The sequence below is a fragment of the Pelophylax lessonae genome, assembly GCF_965119305.1.
Source record: "Pelophylax lessonae genome assembly, chromosome: 2".
NCBI lineage: Eukaryota > Metazoa > Chordata > Amphibia > Anura > Ranidae > Pelophylax > Pelophylax lessonae.
Genome location: NC_138769.1, coordinates 91,951,789 through 91,967,438, shown reverse-complemented (window position 1 = coordinate 91,967,438; position 15,650 = coordinate 91,951,789).

Below are 15,650 nucleotides of genomic sequence, written 5' to 3'. Positions count from 1 at the left end.
GCTGCGGCGAATTGGCGAGTAAAACAGCAATAATGAATTCCGCCGTCAGCGGGATTCACTTACGATCGCGGCTTCGCCAATTCGCAAACTTATGTCTTCCTGCTTATAACAGTTTCACATAGCGATGTGGGCTAGTGGATTAGTGCACACATCACATGTCTGTAATTCATCTCCCTCTGCTGTAGGTTCGAGGCTTACCATCTCCACCTACTTTTTTTATTTTCTTTTTTTGTTTATATTGCTAAAATGGAACGGATTACATCATATATATTGCTAAATAATGTTACACTCAGAAGCGCTTGCAAGCTTACACCATTTTAAGTGTTTTTTTGATCTTGTCTGTGTGTCGAATCGATCTTATGAAGGAAAGTACCAAAGGCAAGTGACCAAACCCCTACCCTACTTCAGGGCAAGATGAAACCTCACAATTTTACCATGGTCTTCTTCCCACATTCCATACAATGTTTAGTTCTTTAGCTATATGTGCTTTTTAGCCTTAACACACTCCATTTTTTCCACCATACAGCTTTATTCTGCACAATAGCTAAGTGCTTTGCAACTTCACTGCAGTTCACAACGTCATGGGTTCAAATCACATCACTACACTTGGGATCTCTTTTCACTCTCATTTTTTTAAACAGTTTTTTTAAACTATCTTGAATTTGGGGGGGGAGGGGGGTGTCCTACCCAAATTTCAAGCACATCAATGGAAACAACACAATTTTGATTTTATGAGTGTGGTCCTAGTTTTATCGAGATGCAATTCTTTACATATTTACCATGGTTCTTACAATTTCTTGACCAATAAACATAGGTGTCTGATATTGGACTCTCTCCATATTTCAACAACACAGGCCCTCATAGTCCAACACTACATTTGCCTCACACCTCAACACAACACTGTCACATCCCTACTCTACATTACAACCCCTCACATCACCAGTACAAGCAGCATGCAAAGTGCAAAACTCCGGCCTTGGCAGCTTAATGGGCCATACACTAACAATTTGTCTAGACTTTTTCCTGTAGACTTAACCAAACCATATAATAGAAGCTCAAACCTCAACACTTTCAATTTGGATGCAATCAGGCAGGCCCTTGCACTACATAGAAAATGTCAATCGGAAGGATAAAGTCTTCTCTAAATCTTACAGTGTGGATGGCCCTTTTGTCTGTAGGCACCCACACAAAACAAAAAAACACATGTTCAATTCTAATGTATTTATTTATTTGAGAATGACAGCAGAAGGAGGGATGCAGCAAAAGAATATTGTCACTCTCCAGTCCGTGTGCCTTTACAGCGCCAGACCACGATCTTTGCTCCATGGCTACGGGATTCTGATGTCTTCCACAACTTCCGGCAGAGTTCAGAATCCATTCTGCACCTCTACCAGCTCATAGGGGACAGGCATGGCAAGGTTGCTGGGCAGCTTCCAAGCCACTTTCGAAGTTCCAGGGTGTTCATGTTGGTCATTGGCCATGTGCCTTACCAAATATCCACTGACCACAAAAGAAAATGAGTGGAGTCCATCAAGGTGGGTTTCTACCACCTACACCCGCAAGCAGTACCACTCCTGGAAAAATAAAACAAAGGATAAGACATTTCATTATGAAAATCACATCTTAATGCCTGTTTGCTTCATTCTGAACTTCATTTAATTTCGACATCACGAGTGAAATAACACATTTTATGCCAACTTACACAAACCAGAAATCATTAATGTAAACATTTGAATACACACCTGTGACGCCAGACAGCCCATCACCACAGGCTTCCCATGGTACGTGCCATGATTCCAAGATGTTGATGTTCTGGAAAATTACAACACCATAAGATACCAAGCAGCCGTTCATGTTATCAATAACTACACAGGTGGCATAGACACAAATAAACACCTGCCAGCTCTTCTCAGCCCTTTACACTATTCACAATACCAACATGTTTATGGTTAGAGGTGCATGTTTTTGCTCAAGTAACACAATTTTACCAATGTTGACTACACTTTATCTACAATGGCAAGTGTCATTGGCAGATGATAATCACCCTCTGTCTCCCTGTGAGTGGCACCTCTGCTAACTAGCTAATTAATACACATGCCCTATCTTGACCGGTTACAGTACTTACATGTAAAGTGGCTAGCAACCAGGGTATTCCGGGTGGCCATACCGGCAGCGGTGCTCCGCCGCCTGGGGGCCGCCGGCTGACGGACCTCTGGCTCCCTCTCCTCCGTCAGCTCCCAAGAATCATCCCGGGCAACGCACATGTTGTGCAACACGCAGCACGCCAGGATGATCTTGGAAGCCTTTGTAGGAGAGTACAGGAGTTCACCCCCAGGCCGGGCCAAGCAGAGAAACCGGGACTTGAGAAGACCTATGGTCAACTCAATGATACTCCGGCTTCTCCGCAAGGCCCTGTTGTAATTCCTCTCTGCTGGGCCCTGGGGGTACCTGATTGGAGCCATCAGCCACGTCAGCTGCGGGTAACCAGCATCCCCTGAAAAATAAGAAAAATATACATTAGTTATTCATATCATGTGACTTTAGATGACTCCTCAAAATGGGAGACAATTAGGCATTTTACTAAACAACCTGCTCGTCTGTTTGCAAAAAATCATATGAAACATCTCAACTCTGTCTAACTGCCTAAATCACTAATACAAATGGGAAAAAGGACACACAAAGTGGTGGGTTTCTCTTGCAAGTTACAACTTGGCCCCTATTCTGTTCCTATTACATTAGCCTAGGTCTTACTTCTGGAATATATCTGCAACTAGAGTGAGGAAACCAATATTGACTCACTTATGCAAAGTACTTTGGGGATATGGCAATACCATTGGAATCATTTGTAGGTTTTCTTTGGGTGGCTAGAGGACACCATTTACACATTGGTTAACCACCTTCATTGGACTCAAAGACAACTTTGCAAATCTTTCTTTTGTGAGCTGCTAAGCTGCTGATCTGGTTGTGTGTGAACAGCCTGACAACTAATAACACATCCATTTTAGGTAGGCTTTGCTTAAATCAGGGTGTACACCGATGTAGCTTATTCCTATGTCTATGTAATCTTACAGTTTATGTTGTTAAGACAAAATACTTTACCAATAAGCCACCCTTCGGGCATTTGTCCACTTTCAAACACCTCGTACAGAGTACTTGTTCTTAACATACTGGAATCATGGCACGACCCTGGGTGACCAGTGTTGACACTCATGATGCGCTGTTTGGCGTCACACACTAATTGGACGTTCACAGAGTGGTACTGCTTGCGGTTCCGGTATTCACTTTCGTGGCTCCTTGGGGGCCTAATGGCTATGTGGGTGCCATCGATTGCCCCTAGGATTTGCGGCATGTGTGCCCGCCGGTAGAAACCCAACTTGACTTCATTCCACTCATTTTCATTCTGTGGCCAGTGGATAAAATTGGGCACTATATCCACTATGGCATTAATGACCAACATGAACACCCTTGAAACTGTGGGCTGGCTAATGCCCATGATACTTCCCGAAGTGGCTTGGAAGCTGCCACGCCCTAAAATATACAAAGTGGCCAGCAATCTGGCCATGCCGGGCACCGCATGGCCGCGCTGTGTGTCCGGGTCAATTTTCTCTGCTATGAGCTGGTAGAGGTGTAGAATAGTTCCTCGCTCGAGCCGGAACTTCCTCCTGACATCAGAATCCCGCAGCTTGTCCAAATAGATCCTTGGAGCAAAAATGCGTGGCTGGCGAGGTAAGGGCACACGGACTGGAGGTGCTGCTGCTGAAGGTGCTGCTGCTGCTGCTGCTGCAGCTTCCCCACCTTCTGCTGCCTCCTGTGCCAGGGCCTCCTCAAACAAGGCACCAATAAATGCCAGCATTGCACCATCTAATGCGTCTGGGATATCGTCCTCCATTTTGAACGCGCAAATTCGCGAATGCGCAGATATATATAGAAACGGCCGCTAATTATCACACCTGTGAGCCAGCTATAAAAGGAGCACATGGCCAATATGGCTGCTGGATGTTATAGATCGATGTTTCTTATGTGCTAGCAAGACCCTGTGACCCACAACCTACATTATCTGGAGGTAAGACAATTGTATCTCTCTCTCCCAAAAAAAAGGAAGGAGACAATTTGTACTTATCTTGGGTGTGCTTAAGTTGTCTATGGTGAATCCCCTCCAACCCACAATAGCTTGGGAACCCCTCAAGTGTCTTTTAATCATTGGCAGTTGGCCCCATGTGCATGTGGTTTGGACATGTGTTTTCTCATGTTTGTTAAAGGTGTGCAGTCTAGATTTGGCATCTAAACCTGCCCCCTTACCTTCCCAGCTTCCAAAGACACCATTTTTGCTTTCCTGATAACTGTAATTTATTATGTGCACGTATGTAGGTCATGCGATTTCTCATGTATGTTTAATGTTTGCAGCCTCCTTTTGCCTATAAAGGATTACACCACCACCACCACCACCACCACTGTGTTTGTGACATTAGGTAAGTGTTTGGAGGGCCTCGTGTGATTTGTACCCCTATGCGTTTTCTTATGTGTTTTTTTTTTACATTTCTTTGCAGCCTCTTCTGCTCTTTAACACCACCACCACCACCACCACCACCACTGTGTTTGTGCCATTAGGTAAGTGTTTGGAGGGCCTCGTGTGATTTGTACCCCTATGAGTTTTCTTATGTGTATTTTTTGTACATTTCTTTGCAGCCTCTTCTGCTCTTTGCCACCACCACCACCACCACCACCACCACCACTGTGTTTGTGCCATTAGGTAAGTGTTTGGAGGGCCTCGTGTGATTTGTACCCCTATGCGTTTTCTTATGTGTTTTTTTTTTACATTTCTTTGCAGCCTCTTCTGCTCTTTGCCACCACCACCACCACCACCACCACTGTGTTTGTGCCATTAGGTAAGTGTTTGGAGGGCCTCGTGTGATTTGTACCCCTATGCGTTTTCTTATGTGTTTTTTTTTTACATTTCTTTGCAGCCTCTTCTGCTCTTTGCCACCACCACCACCACCACCACCACTGTGTTTGTGCCATTAGGTAAGTGTTTGGAGGGCCTCGTGTGATTTGTACCCCTATGAGTTTTCTTATGTGTTTTTTTTTTACATTTCTTTGCAGCCTCTTCTGCTCTTTGCCACCACCACCACCACCACCACCACCACCACCACCACCACCACCACTGTGTTTGTGCCATTAGGTAAGTGTTTGGAGGGCCTCGTGTGATTTGTACCCCTATGCGTTTTCTTATGTGTTTTTTTTTTACATTTCTTTGCAGCCTCTTCTGCTCTTTGCCACCACCACCACCACCACCACCACTGTGTTTGTGCCATTAGGTAAGTGTTTGGAGGGCCTCGTGTGATTTGTACCCCTATGAGTTTTCTTATGTGTTTTTTTTTTTACATTTCTTTGCAGCCTCTTCTGCTCTTTGCCACCACCACCACCACCACCACCACTGTGTTTGTGCCATTAGGTAAGTGTTTGGAGGGCCTCGTGTGATTTGTACCCCTATGCGTTTTCTTATGTGTTTTTTTTTTACATTTCTTTGCAGCCTCTTCTGCTCTTTGCCACCACCACCACCACCACCACCACTGTGTTTGTGCCATTAGGTAAGTGTTTGGAGGGCCTCGTGTGATTTGTACCCCTATGCGTTTTCTTATGTGTTTTTTTTGTACATTTCTTTGCAACCTCTTCTGCTTTTTTTGCCACCACCACCACCACCACCGTGTTTGTGCCATTAGGTAAGTGTTTGGAGGGCCTCGTGTGATTTGTACCCATATGCGTTTTCTTATGTGTTTTTTTTTTTTCCTTTTCTTTGCAGCCTCTTCTGCTCTTTGCCCACTACTACCACCACCACCACGACCAAGTCTGTTTGTGCCATTAGGTAAGTGTGTTCTGTAACTGTTCACTAATTATACTGTATATGAAGAGCAATCTGCAAATCCTGTTTTTTCTGTTTTCTCTTTTGTCATTTCAGATTTAGGAGTTTGGGGCTCTTTGCTGCTGCTGGACAGCCAGATTCTCTGCCCACCTCGTGCTCCCATGGCCCCACCCACTGGAAGGATGAGAAGGGCCAGGGGGGCCAGGGGGGCCAGGGGGGCCAGGGGGGCCAGGGGGGGCAGGGTGGGCAGATCGTCTGGCTCTGGTGTGAGGGAGGCTCCAGCTGTATCCATGAGGGAGTCCACCATCCCCATCCCGGAGGAGGAAGCCGGGGGAGGTGTTAACACACCAAGTGGACAAGCTGGCTCTTCTGACAGTAGTCCTGGAGCGGGTCCGTCCACCAGAGTCAGCTTGTCCACATTAACCCGGCTTCCCCGTTTCACCCACAATCAGTGCTGTGCCCTGGTCCACGCCTATATGGCCAGATATCAGGCGATACATGGGACCAGGGCCGCGTCTTACTCAGTAACAGAGAAGAACAGATTGTGGGATGAAATCCGGGATGCTGTAAATGCACTGGGTGAAGCACCTCGCCACCGTGACAGTGTGCGGAAGAAGGTCAACGACATCTGTGGGTCCGTTCGGAAGAAGCTAATTGCATGGGCTGCGGAGGGTCTTTATGACCGTCAAGGTCGGCTGGATGAACGTGCACGAAGTTCTCTCTGGGATTATCAATTACCTTTCTTGAACATCATAGGACCCGATACCATCTTTCCCAGAGAGGACTTAGATTCGGATGCTTTGCACCGAGGTAGGATATTATCTTGGATGTCAATTGTGTGAGTTGTTTGGAAAAGATTAACTACTATCCTATGTGTGACATTAAGAGAATGTGATACTTGCCCTTCCAATTGTCCTTTTTTTGTTTTCCCCAACCTGCAATTTGTTCATCTGTAGCACGGATCTCAGCCCCTCCACAGCCCATGCAGCTTGGCGAACCAGACGGACTCACAGGTGTTGACATCAGTGCTGACCCTCCTCCTGGTAGGTCCAATATCATACTGTGCCAAACAATGTAGATGTTTTTTTTTGGCCAAGATAGCTCATATTGCTATGTCCTTTACAGAAGATCCGCAGCAGGGAACACACCCAGTGCAGCTAGGCCTGGAGGAAGGTGTTGGTATGTCTAGTCAAATAATGTTTTTTTGAATCTTATTAACCCCATTAACACACATGTTTTTTCTTAGGAAAGAGTGTTGCCTTTTAGATGTTTACCCTGCAAAACACAGTTGACAGCATTAATGGGTGCCGTCATTAGTAGGCAGACCAAGCCTTCTTAACCTTTGGGAGGGTTTAGCAAGTGTCCTATGAGCCCAGGAAAGCACTTTTGAATGTTTGGCCTCAATGCTTCATTCATGAAGCTAGGAGGGCAATCTGGCCATAATCATTACTGACTAAGGTTATGTACTAAACATGTTTTTTTTTTTTTTTTTTAAAAGAACATCAGGCCCCTCTTGACGTTGCAGCTGGAGTTGGATCAGGAGCTGGCGACGATTCTGCATCCAGTGCTGTGGTATGTGATATAAGGGAACAAGGTGCACATGTAACATTTCAATGGTAGCATTGATTTTGGACTAGATGTGGCTTACATTGTGTGTGTTAAATTAGTGCTATGACATTCTGACGATGCACCAGCACAACAAGAGTTCTATCTTGAACATCAGGGAATTATGTTATAATTTGGTGTGCCACTAATGTTCCAAAAACATCCAGGATCTTTAAAGTCCGGCCCGTCTTTGATTTTCCAGGTCCAAATTCATGGGTATCGTTTGGTTGGGTTGTCCTCTAGCCGATTGATGGCAAGATTTTAGACAACATACGTAGATGTATAAAGTCATTGGTGTAGTAACAGATTTACCAAAAGCATAAACAACCTACCACACCAGGGTTAATTGGGAACACCTTCATGTTGAATCTTTTTTGCCTTTGTCATATTAGTCCTACCAATATAATATGTACCCATTATCAGAAGTGTTGCTAGCTTGGATAATCTTACAATGAACAAGTACTCATTAGAAGCACATCAAACTTTTCAACGTTCTGCTTGGGGTGTTAAGTTGTCAAACTAATCTGAAATATTTAGTCATGATGTTTGATAATGATTTGGTCTATTTCTTCTGCTTTCAGGTAGCCTTAGATGCAGAGGGATTGTCACCTACCCAACTTCGTCCATCTATGCTGGATGTAGCCGAGAGGCTGCTTGATGAGTATCAGGTCCAAAATGAGTTAAGGAGGCGTACTCAGCAATCTACTGAGGCAGTACGTCTGCTCGGGCTCATACAGGAATCTGTAGCAACAATGGTACAGGTTCACCAGGATATGTTACAGGTTCAACAGGATATGCGTAACAGCTTGGTAAGTTTAGCAGACCAGCATCAACGGGATCGGCAAAGTGTTGACACTCAGGTGCTGGCCACACGCCAATGCCTGTTTGGATCTGAAGATGCCCCATTGGCAGAGCCCTCCCAAACATCTCACTCACCTGCCACTGCAGGTTGTGGTAGTGGGAGGGTAATGCCAGTGTTGGCCACTTGTCAGGCAGCTGGGGATGGGACAATTCCTCCTGTAGCCACTCCTAGCACTTCACACTCCGTTCGGACTCCCACACCCCTCAATGAGCAATCCTCCTGCACAACCTCAATGCGCACTGGTTCCACAGTACCCCTTCCACCTGACTACATTCCCTCCACACCTTTATCACTTCACTCCTCCCCAGGCCGTTCTTCTTTTTTGTCACCAATGCGACATGTCGTTTGCCCCCGCACCGTGGACCACAACAACCAATCAACCACCACTCCCCACACATCTTCACAACCCTTGCACCACCAGCAGCATCAAATAGCCTTGGAGCAGCAACGATCCCATCTCATGGTAATGGCACACGTTACCCAAATTCTTAGGCTGAGCACAGAGCAGATGGGACTATTGGCACAAGATCTTCAGTCTGGGACATTTCCAGGGTTCAACACCCTGCATCAGCAGCAGCCTCAGACACAAGATCTGATTCTAATGGGCCACTTTACCAGAACTCTAAGGCTAACCCCAGAGCAGATGGGACTATTGGCCCACCATTTGATGGCAGGAACCTTTCCATTGCTCACCACACTGCTTCAGTCACCACCACCACCACCAACTTAATTTCTTTTTTTTTTTTTTTTTTGGTTTTGTTAATGATTGTTACATTGGCCAATTTGTGGGGCCATTTTTTTTTTAAATTTGAGGGTGGCACAATATGATTTCTTATAGTGCTTTTTTTGGGGATGAAATAAAATTTTATGCAAAATGATTAGTTTGTGTTTGCTCTTTGGTTTTTTAGGAGTGTTGGTGGCCAAGTAATGGCCCTGGTTAATGTAGGCATTTATACACACGTGCTTCTCGATCTCCAAACATATGATTTCATGTAAATTTAGATAACTCAATGTTCACATAACGACCCAAGAAAAGGTCTCCCTTCAAATGTAGCTTCAAAACAAGTCTCAAGGCTAACATAAACCAAAGCCAACATACTAACAATTACAGACCACACCACTCAAGTAAACAAATACAACACAAAAGACATTCGATGTGTACACCAAAAAGAAAACTTGGGTAATAAAATAAATGTTTTAATAACACATGTGGGTGTCTACCAACTGTAGCGTACAAAAAATATATTACAATATATAATAGAATGAACTAAATTGCCAATGTAACATTTGTGTTGCAAAGAGCAACATACTTAAATTTAATTTAGATAAACATTTTAAACATTTTTTATGTTTTGACATCATTTTTTGGAAGGTTTTCACAAAAACAATTCATTTTTGTAAACATTTTTGGTTTTGTCCGTTGCCATAAAAACAACAAGGCTTTTTTGTAAACATTTTTGGTTTTGTCCGTTGCCATAAAAACAACAAGGCTTTTTTGTAAACATTTTTGGTTTTGTCGGTTGCCATAAAAACAACAAGGCTTTTTTGTAAACATTTTTGGTTTTGTCCGTTGCCATAAAAACAACAAGGCTTTTTTGTAAACATTTTTGGTTTTGTCCGTTGCCATAAAAACAACAAGGCTTATTTGTAAACATTTGTGGTTTTGTCCGTTGCCATAAAAACAACAAGGCTTTTTTGTAAACATTTTTGGTTTAGTTTGTTACCAAAAACAACAAGGCTTTTTTGTAAACATTTTTGGTTTTGTCCGTTGCCATAAAAACAACAAGGCTTTTTTGTAAACATTTTTGGTTTTGTCCGTTGCCATAAAAACAACAAGGCTTATTTGTAAACATTTGTGGTTTTGTCCGTTGCCATAAAAACAACAAGGCTTTTTTGTAAACATTTTTGGTTTAGTTTGTTACCAAAAACAACAAGGCTTTTTTGTAAACATTTTTGGTTTTGTCCGTTGCCATAAAAACAACAAGGCTTTTTTGTAAACATTTTTGGTTTTGTCCGTTGCCATAAAAACAACAAGGCTTATTTGTAAACATTTGTGGTTTTGTCCGTTGCCATAAAAACAACAAGGCTTTTTTGTAAACATTTTTGGTTTAGTTTGTTACCAAAAACAACAAGGCTTTTTTGTAAACATTTTTGGTTTTGTCCGTTGCCATAAAAACAACAAGGCTTTTTTGTAAACATTTTTGGTTTTGTCCGTTGCCATAAAAACAACAAGGCTTTTTTGTAAACATTTTTTTTTTGGTTGCCAAAAACAAGGCTTTTTTTTTTTTTTTTTTGGTTTTTTTGGTTCCCAAAAAAAGGGTTTTTTATAAATTTTTATATTTTTTTTGGTTGCCAAAAACAAGGCTTTTTTTGTTTTTTTTTTTTTTTTGGGTCCCCAAAAAAAGGGTTTTTTATAAATTTTTATATTTTTTTTGGTTGCCAAAAACAAGGCTTTTTTTGTTTTTTGTTTTTTTTGGGTCCCCAAAAAAAGGGTTTTTTATAAATTTTTATATTTTTTTTGGTTGCCAAAAACAAGGCTTTTTTTTTTTTTTTTTTTTTGGGTCCCAAAAAAAGGGTTTTTTTTTAAACTGTTTTTGATTTTTTTGTTAGATTTTTGTTTATAATGGGCAACAATTACAAATGTGACATTTCTTTGTGTTGCAACGTGCAACATAAGTAAACAAACCACAAAAAAAAAATACTAGGATCTTTTTAAAGGTGTGACATTCCTAACGAATGGCTCCTTAGGGTCTGGATCCACGCCACAAAGGTGTTCCAAATATAGAATTCGGTCTCCGCACCACCTCATATAATCCAGGAGGACCTCGTAGGTGAGGTGGGTGTGCCCTGGGTAGAAAAAAACATGACAATTAGTTTTAGGCAAAATGATCCAAACAAGGATTGTAATTAATGTGCCTCAACAAATATGCTTAGGAGTCTATTGGTTGGCTTTTATCAACACTCTGAAGCAAATATGCTAAATTGCTGTTGTAAACCTTAAACTCAAACTTTCACAGCAAATTGTTCAAAAGGTTACATAAGATGGCTTGGAATGTTAGTAGCAGTTCCACCAAAGCTAAGTAAAATGCTTTTCTGCATGTAAACACAAGCAATCATTTTGAAGAATGTAAGGTGTTTGGGTTCAATTGGTCAACACGATACATGTGCACACATTTATCTCTATCACCATTGGAATCTGTGGAGCGTTCTCTCTCCCTCTTACTGTCTATAGATTGAACCTGACACATAGTAGAGACTCACCCTTAGGAATTTTGAGGGCCAGTTCTGGACGGAGCAGATGTGTCTGCTCCCCTGATCTCCTTTCCGCCATCCCAGCTGTGTTAAGAGAGAAGAAAAAGTTTATCAACAAATGGACTCACGCTAACTGTAGGTTACGCAGTCATGAAAACGCTCTAACACCCACTCATTACCCCTCCACATTTCCCTGAAAGTTTTATTTAGACATTGATATGGTGGTGATGCAGATTTGTACAGTGCAAGCGTCATTCTTCTGGGTGAAGCTTGTAGCGTTAAGGATACGTACTCCCTGCTTTTGTGCTGATTGTGTTTTTCTGATGTTTTTGGTGCCTCAGCCCTGCCTGTTCTAAGTGTTGGAAACATATCATTTTGGGAGGGCTGCGGAAACTAATCAGGTTAGACTTACACTCTCTAGGTTTTTGGGGACAAGAGAAATAACAATCCTCCTTTTTACATGGCCCCTGTACACACCTCTAGGCACCTCCCTCCTGTTGTTTGACCCCACAGCAGGCAGCTTGCTATGGAGGCACATGAGATGAAGCCAAGCACCCTGTGCCTGTTCAGGCACTAGGCTGTGAGCCAGCCTTGCCCCCCTCCCTTCCAATGGTCTCAATGATTAGGAGTGACAGCATCAGGAGGCAATATTGGCATGCTGTCACCTCAGTTAAGGAGGAGGGGGAGTCTGTTCCAGACAAGTATTAGTGCAAAAATTTGGACCGTAAAAAATGGTCCCAGTAAGTCTTAGGGGGAATATGCACACCTATCACTTGGAATACTAATGCATAGAATGCATTCACATAAAGAACCCGCTGCCTTTAGAACAACTTGAAGCCTGAGCGGGGACATACACAGTTAGCATTTCTCCACTTACTAAGTAGACACATTACTGGAAAAGCACACAACTTACCATCATCAGGTTTTTTTGGGGCCCCTGAAGTGGATGGCGTGGCTGGCTCTGGAGAAACTGCACAAAAAGAACACAAATTGTGAACTGGAATGTGGTACATTACCGAGGAAGAGTATTTATGAAAGATTGACAAACACACATTTTCAGTGTTGTTGACTAAATCAGGACATGATTAAATTACAATGTCCCCTAAAAATTTACAAGTACAAAGCACACCATTTCCAATGTAGAGAAACTAACACCAATTTAGAATAGGGTGGCTTGAGATAACTTACAAAAGATAACATGTCCTGTAAAGCTCCCCAAAACCACCTTTCAAACATGAAGGTTAAGCAAGAGTGTTTCATGACCAACCTTCCTGTCACATATAGCAAAACTACACTTGCTTTGACTCCAACTTAGATTATCCTAGATACACATCATCCTAGCACACACAATTCATGTGAGAATCTAATTTTAGGTACTTACAGACTAGTTCAGGGGAGCCTGGAGTGGGGGAGGATGGGGGAGACCCTACATGGGGGGATGGTGTCCCTTCATGGGGGGATGGCGTTGTATCTCCTAGAAACACAAAGACACAAATACAATCCTTGAACAAAAGCTATTTGATAAAGGCACACAGAAAGTAGTCTGGAAACATTGAAGGTAGTAGTTACAGTGGACTGGGTAAGCAGTGGCCCCTCTTCCCCAGTCCTCCACAACAAACATCCTCAATGTCAGCTGCTACAAAACCCCAATGTCAAAATATATATATTACAGCCCTTATATTTACCAGGACACATTGAACACACAAACACATGTAGAATACTTACTTCCCCTTTGAGGAGAGCCCAGGTCCTCATCCGAGTCGGACCAATTGGCCTCTTCTTGGCCAACAGTTTGTTCCTGGCCCGGATCCAGGCGACTCGGCCCTGCCTGAGGCTCCTCTCTTGCTGAAGTTACATCAACCACAAAAGAAAACAAAACAAACAATCATTCCTCCAAGTTCGACCTAATACACAACACACCAGCACATCCACATTACTTACAGGGGGCCTGAGAAGGCTGAGCCGCAACATCCTGATCACTGGTTTCTAAAATAAAAGAAAAACATTATATATTATTTATGGACACAAATAGGCAGTAACCTCTCATCATGCTAGCACCATACTCAATGCCCCTACAATTCAGAACATAGAAGTGCACTTACACCAATGAGATGCATTGACCATGTTTTAAAACAGGAGGGCACCATGCAAATTAAGCGGGCGCCTAAGGCCTCGCACCTACAGGGGCCTTGCGGCCAGTGGCGGAGCACCAACATTTCGAAGGGCGCAGTCAGGGAAATCTCCCAAGTAAAAGATTGCTTTCAATCCTCGGATCAAAAAGTTGCAGCAGTGTGCTGCAGTCCCTTCACTGCGTCTGCCAGGTGTCTGTTGTCCGCTGACACTTACTCCTCCTTCTCTGCCTGGGGATTGGCCGTCTGATCATGTTATCCTAAGATGTGGAGGAATCGGTAGGTGTGTACCTGCACCAGTAGGAAGTGACTGGCCGGTCAACTCACTCTGCTATCATCAGTTGTTGCTCTGGGAGGAGAGCTCCGCCCTGGACCCGGAACATACAGGTAACCAGGCCCAGACTTGATATTTTGCAGGCTGGTCATAGATTTGTTGTGTCCACTATGCAAAGTGGTTGAGTAGCCCCAGGGAAGTTGGAAGAGTCTGAAAATGGTTGGTGGAGGAGGAGGAGAAGAAGGCCCTGGGTGGCTGGGGGACAAGGAGAGGGCCCCTGGGGGTTTTCTAGAGGAGGAAAGATCCACAATGACGCCAGAGTCAATTGCCAAGGAAGAGAGTGGAGCTGAGCAAGTCCTGCCTATCTGACATGAAAGCCAAACATGGTGTAGATGGAGCCCTTTGCCCTACACAATGACAGCACCAGAGGTGGAAGGTGAGTGGTAGCGGGTCTTTGACATTATAGAGCATATGGACTCTGTCCATTATTGGTAGTTTGTTTGGAGTTGTCCTTTAGATGTTTAACTGTGTTGTTTTTGACCCGAGCTGTGAGGGACTGAGGTATGACAGCCCACTATGCTGAGACTTATAGTGCCCTAGAATGTTGAGGACTGAGGAATCCTTAGTCCCTAACAGAGGGCACTACAAGTCTTAGCATAGCAGGCAGTATTTCCTCATTCCCCTACAGAGAGGATTACAAGTCCAAGCAGGTAGCCTTCTGCAGTGGGGACTTGTTGTGCCCTTGACTGTGGTGGACTGAGGAAGGGAAGTGTAAGAGGGTCTCTGTAAGCTCAGATGTATGGGGGAGCTTTGGGGAACACAGAGTTCCCTTTTACACCAGAGTCCCCAGCTTCCCCCCTCAAATAATGGTTCCCAAACTCTCCTTATATCAGAGTCTTCACACTTCCCTCTTACAGTGTAGTAAGTCTGGAGACTCCGATGTAAAGGGGGCTCTGTAAAATGTGATTAGAGATTAGAAATTTCTAACATTTTTATTTTCTACTTACGATCCACAATTTTCAGCTGCTCAAATGGGCTCGCTGCCTCTGACTGCATATTGGAGTGTGGCCGTCCTCCTCCTCCCCTTCTTCACCAAAAGCACAAGAGGGTGCCGTCCGTCCGCTTTGGCTAGAAGCAGAAGAAAAAAAAAAACATAAAAAATACGAATGTACATAGTAGTATTAAAGGTTGTGAAGAGACACTTGATGGAGGTAGGAAAGGTAGGAGCGAGAGGGAGGGGGGGGGGGGGGTGTTGGTATTAGTGTTGTTGCATAGCTAAACACATGTCCACCTACCCAAAAAATTGTAACCTATCTGGTCACATGTAATGTATATTTTTACTTACCGGAGATTTGCTCCACAGCCTTTAGCAGGAGCCTGGGTGAGCGCCTTTTGGCATCACTCCAGGCCCGCTGCAGATCCACTATCTCAGGCAGAAACTGAAATCTCCGCTGCAGCCTCATCCGGAGACGACACATCATCTTGTGCTTTTGGTGAAGATGCGTATAAACTTTATCATACCCCCAGAGGAGGAGGAGCTGTGGAAAGAGCAGTGTATGTTTGAGTCCAAGTATGTCCAAAATAGTACAGTCTTCAAATAACATGCTAGGTCGTCTTTGAGATATTGTAGAACAAAGAATTCCATTTCTGGTGATACATATACATCGA